The sequence below is a fragment of the Tursiops truncatus genome, chromosome 8 (genome assembly GCF_011762595.2).
Source record: "Tursiops truncatus isolate mTurTru1 chromosome 8, mTurTru1.mat.Y, whole genome shotgun sequence".
Lineage (NCBI taxonomy): Eukaryota > Metazoa > Chordata > Mammalia > Artiodactyla > Delphinidae > Tursiops > Tursiops truncatus.
The window spans coordinates 100,200,807-100,216,857 of record NC_047041.1 but is presented as its reverse complement, the minus strand read 5'-3'; positions in this window follow the sequence as shown (position 1 = coordinate 100,216,857).

Below are 16,051 nucleotides of genomic sequence, written 5' to 3'. Positions count from 1 at the left end.
CTCGCACCCGAAAGAGGCGGGAGGCGAGGAGCAGCGTCGCTCTAGGAATGACGTAGCCCGGGCCCGCCCCCTCCTCGGTTGGCTGTGTCTGTAGCTATGGCAACGGCCGCGCCGCCCCGAGAGAAGTGCGCCGTTGGGCAGCTGGGTGGGTGGCAGCGTCGCCTCTGCGCTCTGTTCCGCTTCTCCCCCGCCCGCCTGGGTCAGCCTGCGCAGCAGCCACCTTCCCAGACAACCAAACGCGTCACGACCTCTTAAATACCAGTCCCTCCTACAACCCTCTGGCACAGGGGAAGTCTTCGGAAAATTCCCACCTTCTAGATAGTGAACTCTTGAAATTCCTTTTCTAACCAGAGTCATTCATCCTTCTTCTAACCATTCATTCACCCTCCATTCATTCGCTCTCTCAAACACTGACTAGCACTTACACCTACGCTGTGCAGAGCCCAGGGGGCACAGAAAGGAGCAACATGCCATCCCAGTCCAAAACTTACTGTTTAGAGGTGAGACAGGCATGTAACAACTGTTTACTGGGGAGTGGAAGGTGCTGTGAAAATGAGACATTAGGCGTTCTGAACAATATTAACTTCAATCTATCCCAGCAGACCACTGTAACCCCCACTTGACCCGCCTCAGAATCACCTGGGGAGCCTGTGCACTTTGCACACCACGGGACCTACCCTAGAATCTCCAGGGGTGGAGCCAGAGTCTTCTCTGCTAGGACTTCCCAGATAGGGTCGTACTCATGAAAATCAGAAAACCGCTGCCCAAGACAAGCTTCACAGGCTTTGTCAGGTTTTGCTCATTATCCCATCATCAGTCTCAGCACAGGGGTGGCCCCCAAACAGCCACTCAAGCAACATCGGCAGTAACCATATGCTAGGCGCTGCTGCAGGCAGCAAAGAAAATACCAAACAGAAAAGGCACTGCCGTCATAGAACTTGTATTCTAGAAGGAAGAGGCAGATAATAAACTAAATGAATGAACCGGTAAAATACGTAACACGTTAGATGATATAAGTTCTATGGAGGAAATAAAGCAGGGAAGGCGGATGGGGAAAGTCAGGTTTATAGTTTTAAACTAAGATGTTCAGGGAAGGCAAACAAAAGGTGACATTTGAGTCAAGATCTGAAGGAGGTGAGGATATCTGGGGGAACGGCATTGCAGGCTGGGGGTACAGCTAGTGCAATACTCCCCAGCAGGTGCATGACTGGAATGTTTGAAGAACTACACTGTAGCACAATGTGGCTGGAGCAGAGTGGGCCCGTGGGAGAAGAGTGGGAGGTGAAATCAGACAAGTAAGGAGAGAATCATTTAGGGCTTGTATGTTTTAAAAGACTTTGGGGCTTCCCTGGTGGCGCAGTGGTTGAGAGTCCGCCTGCCGATGCAGCGGACGCGGGTTCACGCCCTGGTCCAGGAAGATCCCACATGCCGCGGAGCGGCTGGGCCCGTGAGCCACGGCTGCTGAGCCTGCGCGTCCGGAGCCTGTGCTCCGCAATGGGAGAGGCCACAACAGTGAGAGGCCCGCCTACCGCAAAAAAAAAAAAAAAAAATCTGCCTGCCAATGCAGGGGACACGGGTTCAAGCCCTGGTCGGGGAAGATCCCACATGCCACAGAGCAACTAAGCCCGCGTGCCACAAATACTGAAGCCCACACGCCACAACTACTGAAGCCCGCATGCCTAGAGCCCGTGCTCGGCAACAAGAGAAGCCACCGCAATGAGAAGCCTGAGCACTGCAACGAAGAACGAACACAGCCAAAATAAATAAATAAATTTATGAAAAAAAAAATACTTTGGCCGAGACTAGAGCAAGTTGGGATGCCATTAGAGAGTTTGGAAGGATTATTAGGAATGGCTTATGTGCTCATAGGACCCCCTGGCTGCTGGGTTGAGAAAAGAGTGTAGGGGCCAAGGTCAAAGGAGAGGCAGTGCAGAGGCCACCGCTATAATCCAGGCGAGAGGGTTGGTGCTTGCAGCAGCTGGATGGCAGCGGAGGCGGGAGAAAAGTTCAGGATGTGGATGCGCGTTAAAGGTAGAGCCAACAGGATGTGCCTGTGGACTGGATGTGGGGTGTGAGGGAAAGAGAAGAGTCAAGATAACTTCAAGGTATCTTGTGCTACTGGAAAAATGGAGTGACTTCAACTGAGATGTGAACAGCTTTGGAAGGAGCAAGGTGGGTGGGGGAGGGGAAGATCAGGACTTCAGTGCTGGCCACGTCAGGTATGAGACTTTTTTTTTTTTTTGGCCACACCGAGCAGCATGAGGGATCTCAGTTCCCCGACCGGGGATCAAACCCATGCCCCCTGCAGTGGAAGTGCGAAGTCTTAACCCCTGGACCACCAGGCAAGTCCCTTGAGATGTCTCTTTAGATATTCACATGGAGATGTGGAGTAATCAGAGTCTGGAACTCAGTGGAGAGATTCAGGCTGGAGTTACAAATTTCAGCGCAATCAGGTCTGGATGGTATTTAAAGCTGGATGAGACTGGGTGAGACCGTGGAGGGAATGTAGGTAGACTAGAATGAATGACTCTTTGGCCTACATCCCATTCCTGGGTCAGAAAATCTGGTTGCTAGCACGCTGGGGGCCAGAAGAGGGAGCTAAGGGTGGGAGGAGGGTGGCCAAGGTAGAAAGAGGGGGCTTCTGAGCTTGCCCTTGAAGGAGGAGGAGAAGGAGAAGAAGGCAAGCAGATCCCAGGGGAGGAAACGGTATTTGCCAGCCAAGGAAGCATGAAGGGGTGGGGCAAGGGGATTCACAGAGGGAGGAGGGGCAAAGTGCAATTCCCCACCCTATTTTGGCTTCTCTTGTCTCCTCACCCACACTGAACTTCATGGTCAGCTGTTTCAGGGAACAGATGCCCGCCACTGTGATGCCCTGTGCCCTGTCTTTTCTGCCACTCCTCACTCCTGGGTCCATCCTCCCCAGGCTGCAGGAATTTGCTGGACACCAGACAAGGCCCGGGAGGTGAGCCCAGTAGGCCCTTGGGGGGGGTGACATCACCTAGGCCCCCGAGAGACCTGAGAAGGCCCAGTGCCCTATTCCTGCCCCACAGCAGTGTCCTTCTCCCTGGGGGCTGCCCCCAGTTCTGGGCTCACTCCTGCTCAGGGCTTCCTTGGTCTCATGGGGTGGAGGACTGAGCCTGCTTTGGAGTCAGACCGGCCGGCCTGTGTTTAAATGTCCTTTGTGCTACTTCCATCCTCTGTGACTTTAGTCAAGGTGCCTCGAGTTTCCTTATTTATAAAGCGAGACCACCAACAGCAGTCATCTTCATCAGTGGCATCATCTTCCAGGAGAGGTGGTGAGAATTCATGAGATTAAATGAGATGAGGGAATTCCCCGGTGGTCCAGTGGTTAAGACTCCGTGCTCCCAATGCAGGTAGCCCAGGTTCGACCCATGGTCAGGAAACTAGATCCCACACGCATGCCGCAACTAAGAGCCTGCATGCTGCAACTAAAGATTTCCGCATGCTGCAGCGAAGATCCCATGTGCGCAACTAAGACCCGGCACAGCCAAATAAATAAATATTTTAACATAAATAAATAAATGAGATGATGTTGCAAGGCACCTGGCATGGCCTGGGGCAGGAAAGGAACCCCCTCCCTGGGACAAAAGTACATCTCCCCACCCCTACACATACCCCACCCCATCCCCTTCACCACCCTCCCTCCCTTCGCTGCCAAACCTGTGCCCCTAGTGACCAGGCTGTTGTCTAGGCCGGACTCATTAGCTAGGCCCTCCAGCTCCTGTGCATGCAGGGAACCCAGGCGACCTTCTCCACCCTCCTCTGACCTCTCAGGATGGGGACACTGTCTCCCCTCTCTCCCAGGCCCTGCACCCCTCCCACCTCCTTCCTGGATTCCCCTTCCTTCCAAGACAGCCGCTCCCCCAAACACCATGCTTCGCCTTCCTCAGTCCACAGCTCTCAACCGCTCCCGACTATTTGTTCACTCACACGCTCAGCGGAGGCCTGGGGGCTGCCTGCCACTGTAGTCTTCTGTGCTGGGGAACAGCCTTGGGAGATAGCCCTGCCCAGCAGGTGGCCTGTCAGGGCACTCACAGCACAGTGGGGGATGGATGGGCAGACTGTGATCAGCTGGCCAAGGAGAGTCCTTCCATTTCAAAACGAAGAAAAGACAAAAAGACCAGAAAAGAATCTGAATGCACTCCACCCTCCCCTCCCTGCCACCTGCAGAGCTGCTGAGACTCCTCCCCTCAGGGTCCTTCCCTTCAGTCACCCCGCCCTCCCCCAGCCTTCCTCGACCCTGCTCTCCCGGCTCTCCACCTCGCTCCACCCAAAAACCTTTGGAGAAAGCGGCCTTCCCTGTCTCTACCTCCTCCTCGCTTCTGACGCTGCCTGCTCTCAAGCCGCTGCAGCCTCGCTTCTGTTCCCAGCGCCCCACGGAAGCCTCTCCCGAGGCCTCCAGCAGCCTTGCTACCTGCAAGGGACACGTCTCAGTCCTGATCCTTCAGGGCCTCCCTGCCACATCTGGCCTGTTCTTCTCTCCCCCTTCCTTGAAACGCTCTTTTTCTTTGGCACTTGTGACCCCATACGTTGCCTTTTTTCTAAAATGCGCATCTGGTGGGCCAGTTAAAGCCCTCGGAGGCTGCGGGCTCTGTTCAGGGTTAGGGACTGCATGTTCGGTGTTGCCCGCTTGGCAAGGGCCCCATCTCCCCACCTTTGGAAACTCTTTTTCCTCCTCACCCCTGGGGTCCCAGCTTAGATGCAGGAAGCCTCCTCTTACTCCTCTCACTCCTGCTGGCCCGGGCACACTCCCTGGGTCTCCTGATGCCTTATTGTCCCCCTGCCATCTCCCCCACAAGACTGTAGGCTTCCTTCAGTTGAAGGCTGTGCTCCTCTCCCCCGCTGCTGTTAGCGTTGCTAGATACAATACACAATACGGGGGCAAACTGAAACCCACTCTGCATCTGAAATTCAGATTTCACTGGGTGTTCGTGTTTTTGTGTGCTAAATCTGGCAACCTGAACTTCTGAACTCCCAGGACCCAGCTCAGTGCCTGATATAGAGCAGGTGCTCAGGAAATGTTCATTGAAGGAATAACGGTGCAATGGTGGTACCAGGCACCGGTGCTGTGGGGCAAAAAGGAGAGGTAGCAGGCTCCCTAGAGGAGGTGACACCCGAGCCAAAGCAGGTGGAGATACTAGGTCATGGCATCAACCAGCCCCCCCCATGGGGATGCCTCCTGTAGTGGGTTGAATAGTGTCCCCAAGTCCAACCCCTGGTACCTGTGAATGTGACCTTATTTGGAAATAGGACCTTTTCAGATGTAATTAAGTTAAAGATCTCAGGATGAAATCATCCTGGATTCAGGGTTGGCTTCTAAATCCAAGGACCAGCGTTCTTGTAACAGAAAACAGAGGAAGACGTGAGACGCACATCCAGGGGGAAGATGGCCATATGAAGACAGAAGCAGAGATTGGAGGGAAGTGGCTGCAAGCCAAGGAATGCCAAGGGTTTCTGGGAGTCATCAGAAGCTAGAAGAGAGGCAGGGAACGGAAGCTGTCTCAGAGCCTCTGAAAGGAACCAACCCAGCCAATACCTTGATTTGGACTTTTGGCCCAAATTAATTGTTGTTGTTTTAAGCCATTCAGTTTGTGGTAACTTGTTATGGCAGCCCTGGGACACTAATACACTCCCAAGGCTCCATCTGTCCCAAGATCAATGCGTAAGACTCTTCCTTCATGACCCTTTGCCCCGTAATCCCTTCTGGTACCAGATCTCTTATCCAGCCTGCGGTAGCCAGCCACCCAGATGGCCCCGGTGACTTTCTGGTATTCATGCCCTTACATAGTCCCCTCCAACACTGAGTAGGGCTGACGTATGTGACAATAAGATACTTCTGAAGTGACAGGGTGTGATTCCCAAGGTCAGGTTATCAACACTTAAGACCAAGCTTCTGCCTTGGTCTCTTGCATGGCTCCCTCTGGGGAAAGCCAGCCGCTGTGCTGTAAGCAGCAGCGTGGAGGTGAGGAACTGCGGCTTCTCACCAACAGCCGGTCTCCACTTGCTGGCCAAGTGAGTGAGCCACCTTAGAAGATGATTGTCCCGCACTAGTCAAACCTTCAGAGGACTGAAGCCCAGCCAACGTCGTGGTCGCAACCCCACAGGAGACCCCGAGTCACAACCACCCAGTGAAGTCGTTCCTGAGATTCTGACTCCCAGAAGCTTTGGGTCCTTTGTTACACAGCACAGTTGTGGCATAACTAATACAAGGCAGTTAAACGTCATACATGTTACTCTCAACGTCAAGGTCCACAGGCCCCACCCTTGGCATTAGAAGGCAACAACTGGTGGCTGGATTTAACAGTGACAGCTGGCCTCGTCAGCCTCGGGGCTGGTTAGGAGGCCAGGTGGTCATCTAGTCTATCCCTCCTGGACAGCCAAGGATGCCAAGGCCAGAGACGGGCCCAAAGGTGGGAAGGGGGTGAGATGGCCTGACCTGGAGGCCCACGGCCTCTTCAGGTCTTGGTCCAGGTAAGCCGTGCCCAATCTGAACACACACAGCCCTGAGCCCAGAGGCTGTTTCCCCATGTAGTAGTTTTGCAGGGCTGCTGTAACAAGGCACCCCAGGCTGGGTGGCTTAAACAACAGAAGTTAATTGTCTCACAGTTCTGGAGGCCAGAAGTCCAAAATCAAGGTGTTGGCAAGGTTGGTTCCTTCTGAGGGCTGTGTGAGAAGGAGCTGTCCCAGGCCTCTCTCCCTGGCTTGTAAATGGCTGTCCTCATGATCACGTGCTGTTCCCCGTACACGGCTATCTGTTCCAAATTTCCCATCGTTATAAGGACACCAGTCAAACTGGACGAGGGCCCACCTATTGACCTCACTTCGATTATCTCTGTAAAGATCCTATCTCCAGGGCTTCCCTGGTGGCGCAGTGGTTGAGAGCCCGCCTGCCGATGCAGGGGACGCGGGTTCGTGCCCCGGTCCGGGAAGATCCCACATGCCGCGGAGCGGCTGGGCCCGTGAGCCATGGCCTCTGAGCCTGTGCATCCGGAGCCTGTGCTCCACAACGGGAGAGGCCACAACAGTGAGAGGCCCGCGTACTGAAAAAAAAAAAAAAGATCCTATCTCCAAATAAAGTCGTATTCCGAGGTACTGGGGGCTGGGCCTTCAACATATGAATTTGGGGGAGGACACAAGTTAACCTATAACACGCTGGGGTCCCCTCTTTAGGGTCACAGTCATTCCATAATTTGTTGTTTCCTGGACTCTCTCCTTCTCTCTGCCTCTCTGCCGCTCATTCTGTGCCCATGACAGACATTGCTAATCTCTCCTGGCATCCGTTCTGCTGAAGCAAGGTGCAGACTCAGCGTCCTCATCAGCAGTCTCTAGGCAACCTGTCCACAATATCAGCCGGTTAAGATGCTGTGGAGGAGAGGGAGGAGTCAGAGGAGACGATGGACAATAAACCCTTGTTGAACGAATGATTGCATACATCTAACCTGCAAAATCCATCCACTTGTCTGTCTGTTCCAGGTTATCTGTCTCTGCACTGGACCACTGGGTCCAGTGAGCCTGCTTTCCACCAGGAACTGCAGCCCTCTCTGCTGGTTTTCATCCTTGGAAATGTGGGCACCTGGAGGCCGTGACTTCAGGGCTATAACCCAAGTCTGCCAGGGAAGAGAACCCCCCCTACCTGCTTCTTCTGTTTGTAGTTCAGCCAACAAATATCTCTGAAAACTCTAGTGCACAGAGGGTGCCAGGGGGATGGGGAGGGCAGCAGAGGGCAGGGTTGCCTGTCTACCCAACAGCCATGTTTCCTTCTTCCTTGCTGACAGAGCCCCAGCTGCTCAGGTGATGGGTGGAGATCCCTGGGTGTCATGGCAGGGGATTGGCTTAAGGGGCACAGGCCTGATCAAGAATTCCTGAAAAAGGTTTTTCTCTTTGATGAAAGAGACATGCCAAGGAGAAAGCCCCTGCTCTATGTCCCTTCCCTCATACTCTGGAAATTGTCCTCCAAGGGTGAGATGCTTGGAGCAGCTGCAGCCATCTGGGGACCATGAGGGGGGAACTTGTGATGCATGGAAGAAGCAGAGCTGAGAGATGAGAAGCACCTGAGGCCTTGGTGACCACTGAGCACTGTCAGTGGTGACACTGACCTCCACACTTCTTAGGAGAAACAATAAAGTGTCCACTTTGCTCAGAGCACCATCAAATGATGGTGCCTCTTGCCGCAGCCAAATGCACCTTAACTGGAAGGATATGGACACAGGAATATAAAAAGCAGGACTCTGGCATCAGCTGGCTTGAAACCAGTCCCAGTTCTGCCACTTTCAAGCTTTATGATCTTAGGCAGATCACCTTCTGAAGCCTCAGCTCCTCATCTGTAAAATGAAGATAATTAGAATACCTACCTCACAGGGCTACTGTGGAGGAAAATGAGATAATTTAGGCCAGCATTTTGCACACTGGGGTTGGAACCTATGAGCATTCAATTTGTTTGTTACTCATCCACTAATTTGTTCAACAATAGTTATTGAGCATTTCCTACGTACTTGTGCTAATCTAGGGTCTGGGGAATATAGCTGTGAAAAAAAGAAATAATAGGCACTCACAGAAGTTGGCATTCTCTATTATTATTGTAAATCTTTGCCTACAAGGAGATCCTAATACGTTGGTAAAATCAGGGGAGATTTGGCAGAAGTGATTTCCTGGGACCTGGCAGTGTAGGTACCTGTGGAGTGAGAGGGGCTGGGGGTGCACAGGTGAGTAAGACAGATGCTCTGCCCTCTCAGGACTCACAGCCTCAAGGAGGAGACAGACAGGTAAACAGGTATGTGGTTACATTAGAGTGTGATCAGTGCTGAGATGGGGGAGAGCAGAGGTCCTAGACAGGGTGAAACTGAGTTTCATTTTGTGAGGCAAATGAGAATTCGTCAACAAGGAAGATGGTCATCCCAGGTATCAGGAATCGCATCTACAGACTCCAAGCGAACTGCAGGTTGTCGGGCATGGCTAAAGCGTAAGTTCAAGTGCGGTAATGTTGAGAGATGTCTTATTTCAGAGGCTGTGGTTGCAAGTGACAGAAAACTGAAATCAACCAGGCTCCAACAATCAAAGGAAGGTACTGACGCACGTGACTAAAAAGTTCAGAGGTTCAGTGGCTTCAGGTAAAGCTGATGTCATTGGGAAGCCAGTTTTTTTCCCATCTCTTTGTGGGGCCCTCCAGGCTCAGTTTCCTGACCTTCATCCCATATTTGTAACATGCTGATTGGGCCAGCTTAGGTCTCTAGTCCACTTCTGAACCCATCGTGATCTCCAGGGCCTTGGGAAAGGCTGACATTGGGGTGGGATCAACTCCACAGCACCACATGGACCCCCAAAGGAGAAAGGCAAAGGGGGAAGGGGTATCAGGAGGCCAGATTTTGAAGGAGATTATCAAAGGATAATGAAAGGCAGCGGATTGACTTGATTAGATTGCCCTGGCTGTTGAATAAAGAACAGATTAGAGGGGGCCAAGAGAGGAGGCAGGGAGGCCTGCTGGGAGGCTGTTTCATTCACGGGGTGAGAGGGAGTGGCCGTGGGGGAAGAGACTGACACAAGTTGGAGGCTGTTGGACTCGGAAGTGAAGCAGAAGGAGGAGTCCAGGGCATTTCCTAAGTTTCTGTACTTCGTCGGGGACTGGTGGGAAGAGGTGGGCAGGCAGAGCAAACGGAGAGTCAAGAGGCGGAGATCCCTTTTGGACAGGCCTAGCTTGTGGTGTCTGAGAGAAAACTGAGCACGGACGTCCAGAAGGCAGTTGGTTGGGTATGGGGGGTCCAGAGCCAGGGGCAGGGGTCGGGGTTGGAGATGGAGGTTGCAGTGTCCACAGCCCGGGGAGTTAAGGATGTAGCCTGGGACCGAAGGATCTACAGCAAGGGTTTGGAGGCAGAGAGGATGGGCGCCAGCTGGGAGCTCATGTCCATGAACAGGGGTAGCCCTCTCTGTCTGTCCTGCCCAGAGGTGGATTGAGTCCAGGCCCGTCAAAAGTCCTTTGGGGGCTTCCCTGGTGGTGCAGTGGTTGAGAGTCCGCCTGCTGATGCAGGGGACATGGGTTCGTGCCCCGATCCGGGAAGATCCCACATGCTGCAGAGTGGCTGGGCCCGTGAGCCACGGCCGCTGAGCCTGCGCGTCCAGAGCCTGTGCTCCGCAACGGGAGAGGCCACAACAGTGAGAGGCCTGCGTACCCCAAAAAAAAAAAAAAAAAAAAAAAAAAGTCCTTTGGGTTTAGAGATGACAGCCACTAGTGACCTCGGCAAGAGCAGTCTCCGTGGAGTGGCAGAGGGTGACACAACACTTCAGTGGGTTGCAGAGTGAGTGGGAGGTGAGAACAAGGATGAAGGGGTGTGAACAACTCTTTTAAGAAGCCCAGCTTTATCTTTATTTTTTATTATTTTTATTTATTTATTTATTTATTTTGCGGTACGCGGGCCTCTCAGCGTTGTGGCCTCTCCCGTTGCGGAGCACAGGCTCCGGACGCGCAGGCTCAGTGGCCATGGCTCACGGGCCCAGCCGCTCTGCGCCATGTGGGATCTTCCCGGACTGGGGCACGAACCCGTGTCCCCTGCATTGGCAGGCGGACTCCCAACCACTGCACCACCAGGGAAGCCCTATCTTTATTTCTTAATTTTTTTTTTGGCTGCACTCTGCGGCTTGAAGGATCTTAGTTCCCCGACCAGGGATTGAACCCATGCCCCCTGCAGTGGAAGCCCAGAGTCCTAACCACTGGACCACCAGGGAATTCCCTAAGAAGCTCAGCTTTAAAAAAAAAAAAAAAGAGAGAGAGAGAGAGAGATTGAGAGCAAAGGTAGCACTAGCTTTCAGTAGCTGTAGCTGAAAGGAGTAGCTAAAGGTGAAACTTGGGATGGAGGAAGGGGTGTGTGTGTGTGTGTGTGTGTTGGTGTACATGGGGGATGGGAGTGTCTTGGGATGGAGGGCCTTAGGCAGGTTGACATGCCGAAGGGAAGAGAATAATGAGGGAGGAGAGGTAAATGAGGACCAAATGTGTGTGTGTGTGTGTGTGTGTGTGTATGTGTGTGTGTCTCGCTGAGAGATGCAGAGCCTGGGAGGGAGGTTGGCCTTGAAGGGGGAAGGTACACTTACAACTGCAAGGGACAGGGAAGGAGTGAATCTCTGGGTGCAGGGGCAGGCCTTAGAGGGGGTTCCTCCCAGAGGCCTCTATTTTCTCTGGAAGCGGAAGGCAAGGTCACGGGCTAAGAGCCATGCAGGAGATGGGGTGGTGGAGGAGTATGAGGGGGGCAGGTTGGGGGAAGCAGGAAGGGTGATTGTAGCCAAGCCAGGAACCCTGGATGTGCCCTGTCCAGCAGAGCTGGCCAGCAGAAGCCAGCAGTCCCAAGGGACTGGCCAGGTATGGGGCATGAAAATAGGTGGGCCGGGCCAGGGTCTGCAGGGTGGGTGGGGTGTTCTGGGGCACCAGGTAGGACTCAGCAAGCAGCGAGCAGACCTGTTCAGCTGGGTCAGATACAGGCTAGAAAGGCCTTGAGTACTGGGCTGGGAGAGGAGAAGCTCCAACTTTGCCTGGAAGGCAACGGTGAACCATGGAAGGTTATTGAGCAGGAGTGAGTCCTGATCAGAGCAGTATTTGAGAATCTGTATCCAGCTATGTTTGTGTGATGGGTTGGCGAGATCAGACCGAAGGCAGGAACCTGAAGCGGTAGACAAGTCAGAGGGATGTTGTCAAGTGTCAAATGTCTCAGAGGAAGAGCTTTTAGCTCCAGAGGCCAGAACCAGGAGCTGCAGGTGGCCATGGCCTTCAGCTGGTCCACAGATCATGGGCAGCCTCACAGAGAAGTGAAGGGTGGTTTTGTAGCCCAGCTAGGGGTGTTCAAGAGGGGACCCCCTGCTTCAGAAGGAAACCAGCATTGATGGGGACTCCAATTACATTCCATGTGAGATGACGTTGGATCCTCCCAACAATCAGATGAGGTCAGCGTTATTGTTCCCTTTGAGAGATGGAGGGACTAAGCCTCGGAGAGGCCAAGTAACTCACCTCAGGCCACACAGCAAGCAAGAAGCAGAGGCAGGACTCACTCCAGGTCTGAGCTCCCTGGCCTGCAGTGCTCCTGCACCTTCCCTGCGGTTCCCCTCTCCTCTGCCATTTCTCTAGGGGTTTCCACTCCACCCGACTTTGTTCTGGGAGGTTCTGGGTGGCTCTGGGCCCAGGAGACGTGCTGGGGATTGGATCTAAAGCTCAGTTGGCCCCAGACGATCTTGACCGCATGCACTTGCCCCAGGAGAATGGGCTCCTCAGGGTGCCGTGCTCAGACTCCCTGGGAGGACATTTGTGGCCAAGCTTAGGTGGGACCCCTTGGTCCACGCTGTGACCACTAGAGGGCGCCAGCTGTTGCCCAGGTGAGCGTGAGGGGCGGTTCCTTTCCTGGCTTCCGGAGAAACAGAGGGGGCTCCCAGGTCTGGAAGCTGCCCCCTCGTGGCTCCAGGGAGCCCCTGTCACCTTCTCGCGTCTCTCTGCTAAGATCTCCCTGACCCTTCCGCCCTAGTTCCTGCTTCGCTCAGGGAGTCAGCTTTCGTCAGCGTGGGTGACAGGAAGCCTGGGGTCTCCTTGCTGACCTCCCGCCTGCTTCTGCTCTGCCCGCCCCCAGCGCCACTCACAGATGTGCTGGCCTGGGCTCCTTTAGCGCCCCCCCCCCCCACGTGGCCACAGTGCTGAGGCGATACCTAGCACCGGATCGTCACCTCTGTCACCTTCTCTCAGCCTCTTCACAGCCCCGGGTGGGAGGGTGGGCCAGTTCAGGAGATTACTAACTGGGCCCAGGAGGGCAGTGCCCTGGGCCACACCGCCCGCCAGTGAGCCCCAGGGGCCTGGGAGGAACTGAAGTCCTCTCTGGGCAGGCTGAGGGCGTGAGGGCCCTGGAGGGAGCGCCCCCATGCTCCTTTCACACTGTAGCCCACCTTCACCATTTCTCCAGCTTCATCTCCCCCTGGCCTCCAGTCCGACTCCCCCGCTGCTCGGCCAGGTTTCTCCTTAGATCCTGCCACCTTCCCTCCCCCACCCAAGGGCCCGCCTGCCTGCCACCCTCCCCAAGCTGAGCCCCTTGGCTCTAGCCACTGAGGGCCTGGCCGGGGTCCCAAGCACCACACCGCAGCGGCCAGCCTTGCCTGGCCAGAGCTCAGGACAGTCCCAGTCTGTCTGGCAGGGCTACGGGTTCAGGATTGGCTGGAGCTGCCCCCGCCTTTGGGAGGAGGGAGAGGGGAGGCTGGTGGCTTGTTCAAGGTCACCCTCCTTTTCTCTCCCAGCATCCCTGTTCGACCTTCGTCCCCTCTGCCTCACCTCGAGGAGTCAGGAGGCAGGATGCCCAACACGCAGAGGACAGAGGAGCCCAGCGAGGAGGAAGGCTTTGGGGGCTTCTGGTATTTATTTATTCAGCAAATTTTGAGTGCCTCCTATACGCCAGGCACTGAGAACACAGCAGCGAACACAGTGGACCCAATCCCTGCCACGCCGCCCTGCAGGGAGACAGTCGAGAAATAAACAATCACACAAATAATGTAAACTGGTGTCCCCAGCAGTGTGGCAAAGGCTCTGAGCACCTTGGTCTGGCTTCCCGGGGGATCTCAGGGGTGAGGAGCCCTGTCTGTCTGGCCCCGGGGTGGGGTGGGGGGGCGTCGGGGGCGGGAGGAAGGCTTCGGACACAGCCAGGGGCGTTGGCTTTGTGGAGGCCTGTGCGGGGGCTCGGCCAAGCCTCAGTTTCCTCAACTGGAAAACGCAGGAAGTAAACGTGCCCGGATCACGGGGTTGCTGCCCAGAGGCCTGCAGCCCTCAGAAAGCAGGCACTGGCATCCTCCCTGAGGAAGGCCGAGGGGGAGCTCCTCGGTGAGAACGGCGGGGAGGGCACTCCCGGAGGCCGGCAGTAGCTCACAAAGCTCCGAGGTGGCCTCAGGGAGGTGAGGGACCCCAGCACTGGTGCTGCGCTACTGAGCTTCCCTGGCCCCTCTGCCTGAGGCAGGAGGGGAGGGGCTGGTCCCTGGCTGCCTCCTTTCTCTCCCCTCCCACGCCTCCTGTTCTGGGCCACGTGGCACCTCGGTGCCCCTGGCCTGGGGGAGAATGATTCCCGATCTGGGGCTGGGGGAGCGAGGGAAAAGTGGGTGGCACGTGGGGGTACCGCTGAGACCAGGTCCTGTGGCGCACCCGGTCCATCCCGCCCCGCAGCCCTAGGGCAGGGAGGGGGTGCTGTCTCTTTAAGAGCCTTCAGGCTGCTGGGAGCAGATGGCCAGGCCGGCCGGGGCCCCTTGTCCTTTGTGTGGCTTTGCACAAAAGAGGGGGCCAGCTGGGGAGGGGGCGGCTGCAGCAGGTGGGAGGGTGGGGCCTTGCCCCTCCCCCTCCTAACCCTGCGCCGTTGCCCCTTGGGGAGGAGGTTGCTCACTAGGAATGTGCCTCCTCTCTCTCCCTGGACACTGTGGACCCCAGAGTCATCCCCAGATTCCTAGGATACCCCTCCCATGTCGCGTCCCACCTCCTAGGCGGAAGCCTCATCACACCAGGGCCTAGGGACTCCCCCCCCTCCTCTCTACGCCAAGGAATAAGCCTCCCCTCCCTGCCCCCGCCTCCAGAGCAGAATCTTCCTCTGGCCCTGAGCTCCAGGCCCTAGGGAGAAGTGAGAACAGAATTAGGTTCTTATTGGGGGGAGGGGTGCTAAGGAAGGAGGGACGCCTGTGGCCGGGGGTACCTGGGGCAGCCCAGGAGGAGGGAGCCCAGAACAAGCATGATGCTGAGGCCTGGGGGTGGGGTGAGGTGCTGGGCCCTGGACCCTAGGCATGAGGATGGAAAAGTGGCAAGGGGGAAAGGGGGGACTCAGCTGAGGCCCTGCTTCAAGAGGGGCTGGTGTGGGCAAAATGGAAGACTCCATCATAGGAGAGGGCTGTGAGCAGCGATGGCTGCCGGCCAGGCAGGAGGGGACAGAGATGAGAGGCTCCCTAAAGACTGGAGGTTCTGGGGGCAGGGTGGCCACTCAGAAGGAGTAAGGCTGCGGAGGCGCTTTTCCATTTGTAGCAGAGCCCTGAGCTCAGACCTGCCCTTGGCCCACTCGTTCTCCTCTGTCCAGACCTCCCCACCCTGGGGCTTGGTGCCCAATCCATGATTTAAGAGGAGGAAAAAGGCCCCATAGCTCTGACCGGAGGTGTGGCGGGCAACGTGGCTGCCGGCCGGGTGGCCCCAGTGTGGCCCCATGTGGCCCGACAGCACCGCAGCCGGGTGGGGTTGTGCCTAACTTTGCCCGGTCGCCCGCAGGAGCCCCCAGGACCGGGAGGCCCCAGCCGGGTCGTGGCCCGACCGCAGGACCCCGGCCGGCTGGCCGCAGGCAGCGGGTGGGGGCGGGGATCCATCCCTGGCTGGGCCCTGGGTTGCTTCTAAATTTAGGAATCTGATTACTGAGTGGCCGAGGAAGGGAAGGGAGAGGAGGGTGCGAGCGCAAGCTCGGCTCAGTCTGGGCACAACGGGGCGTGCCCGAGTGGAGGTGTGTCTAGAAGTCTGGGGCTCGGGTGGGAGGGGCGACGGGTGGGAGGGGGCTTCGGCCTGTGTGCGCGGCAGCACGTGCCTGCGGCGGCGGGGACGGGCACCGGCGCAGCTTGTCGCCGGTGTGTGTGTGTGTGCTGGCTCTTTGTGTGCCTGGCAGGGTGGCTGGGTCTGGCTTTGAAAGTCTCTGCCCACCCCCCTCCCCCATCTCCGTCTGTGCCGCTCTACCCGCTTCCCGGTCTGTCACTCTGCCCGTGCTCGTCCTGGGGGAGGGGGATGCTGCTCCCAGCTGGGGTGACAGTGAACCCAGTAGGGAGGACACCCAGCTCCTCCCTCACCCTGCAGTCCAGATCTTTCCCTACACTTCCCACTCCCCATCCCGCAACCCCTTGTGCCACTGTTTTGGGGTGCGCGCTGCAGCAGTTAAAGGGAACTGAGGTGACCCCTGGGGACCCACAGATGCACCAGAAGCCAGGCTTTGGCCCGGTAGCTCTTGGAGGAATTCATTCCTCGCCTGTCCGGCCTCCCATCCGCTCTGGCCCCCAAGGGCGCATGAAGGGGGGG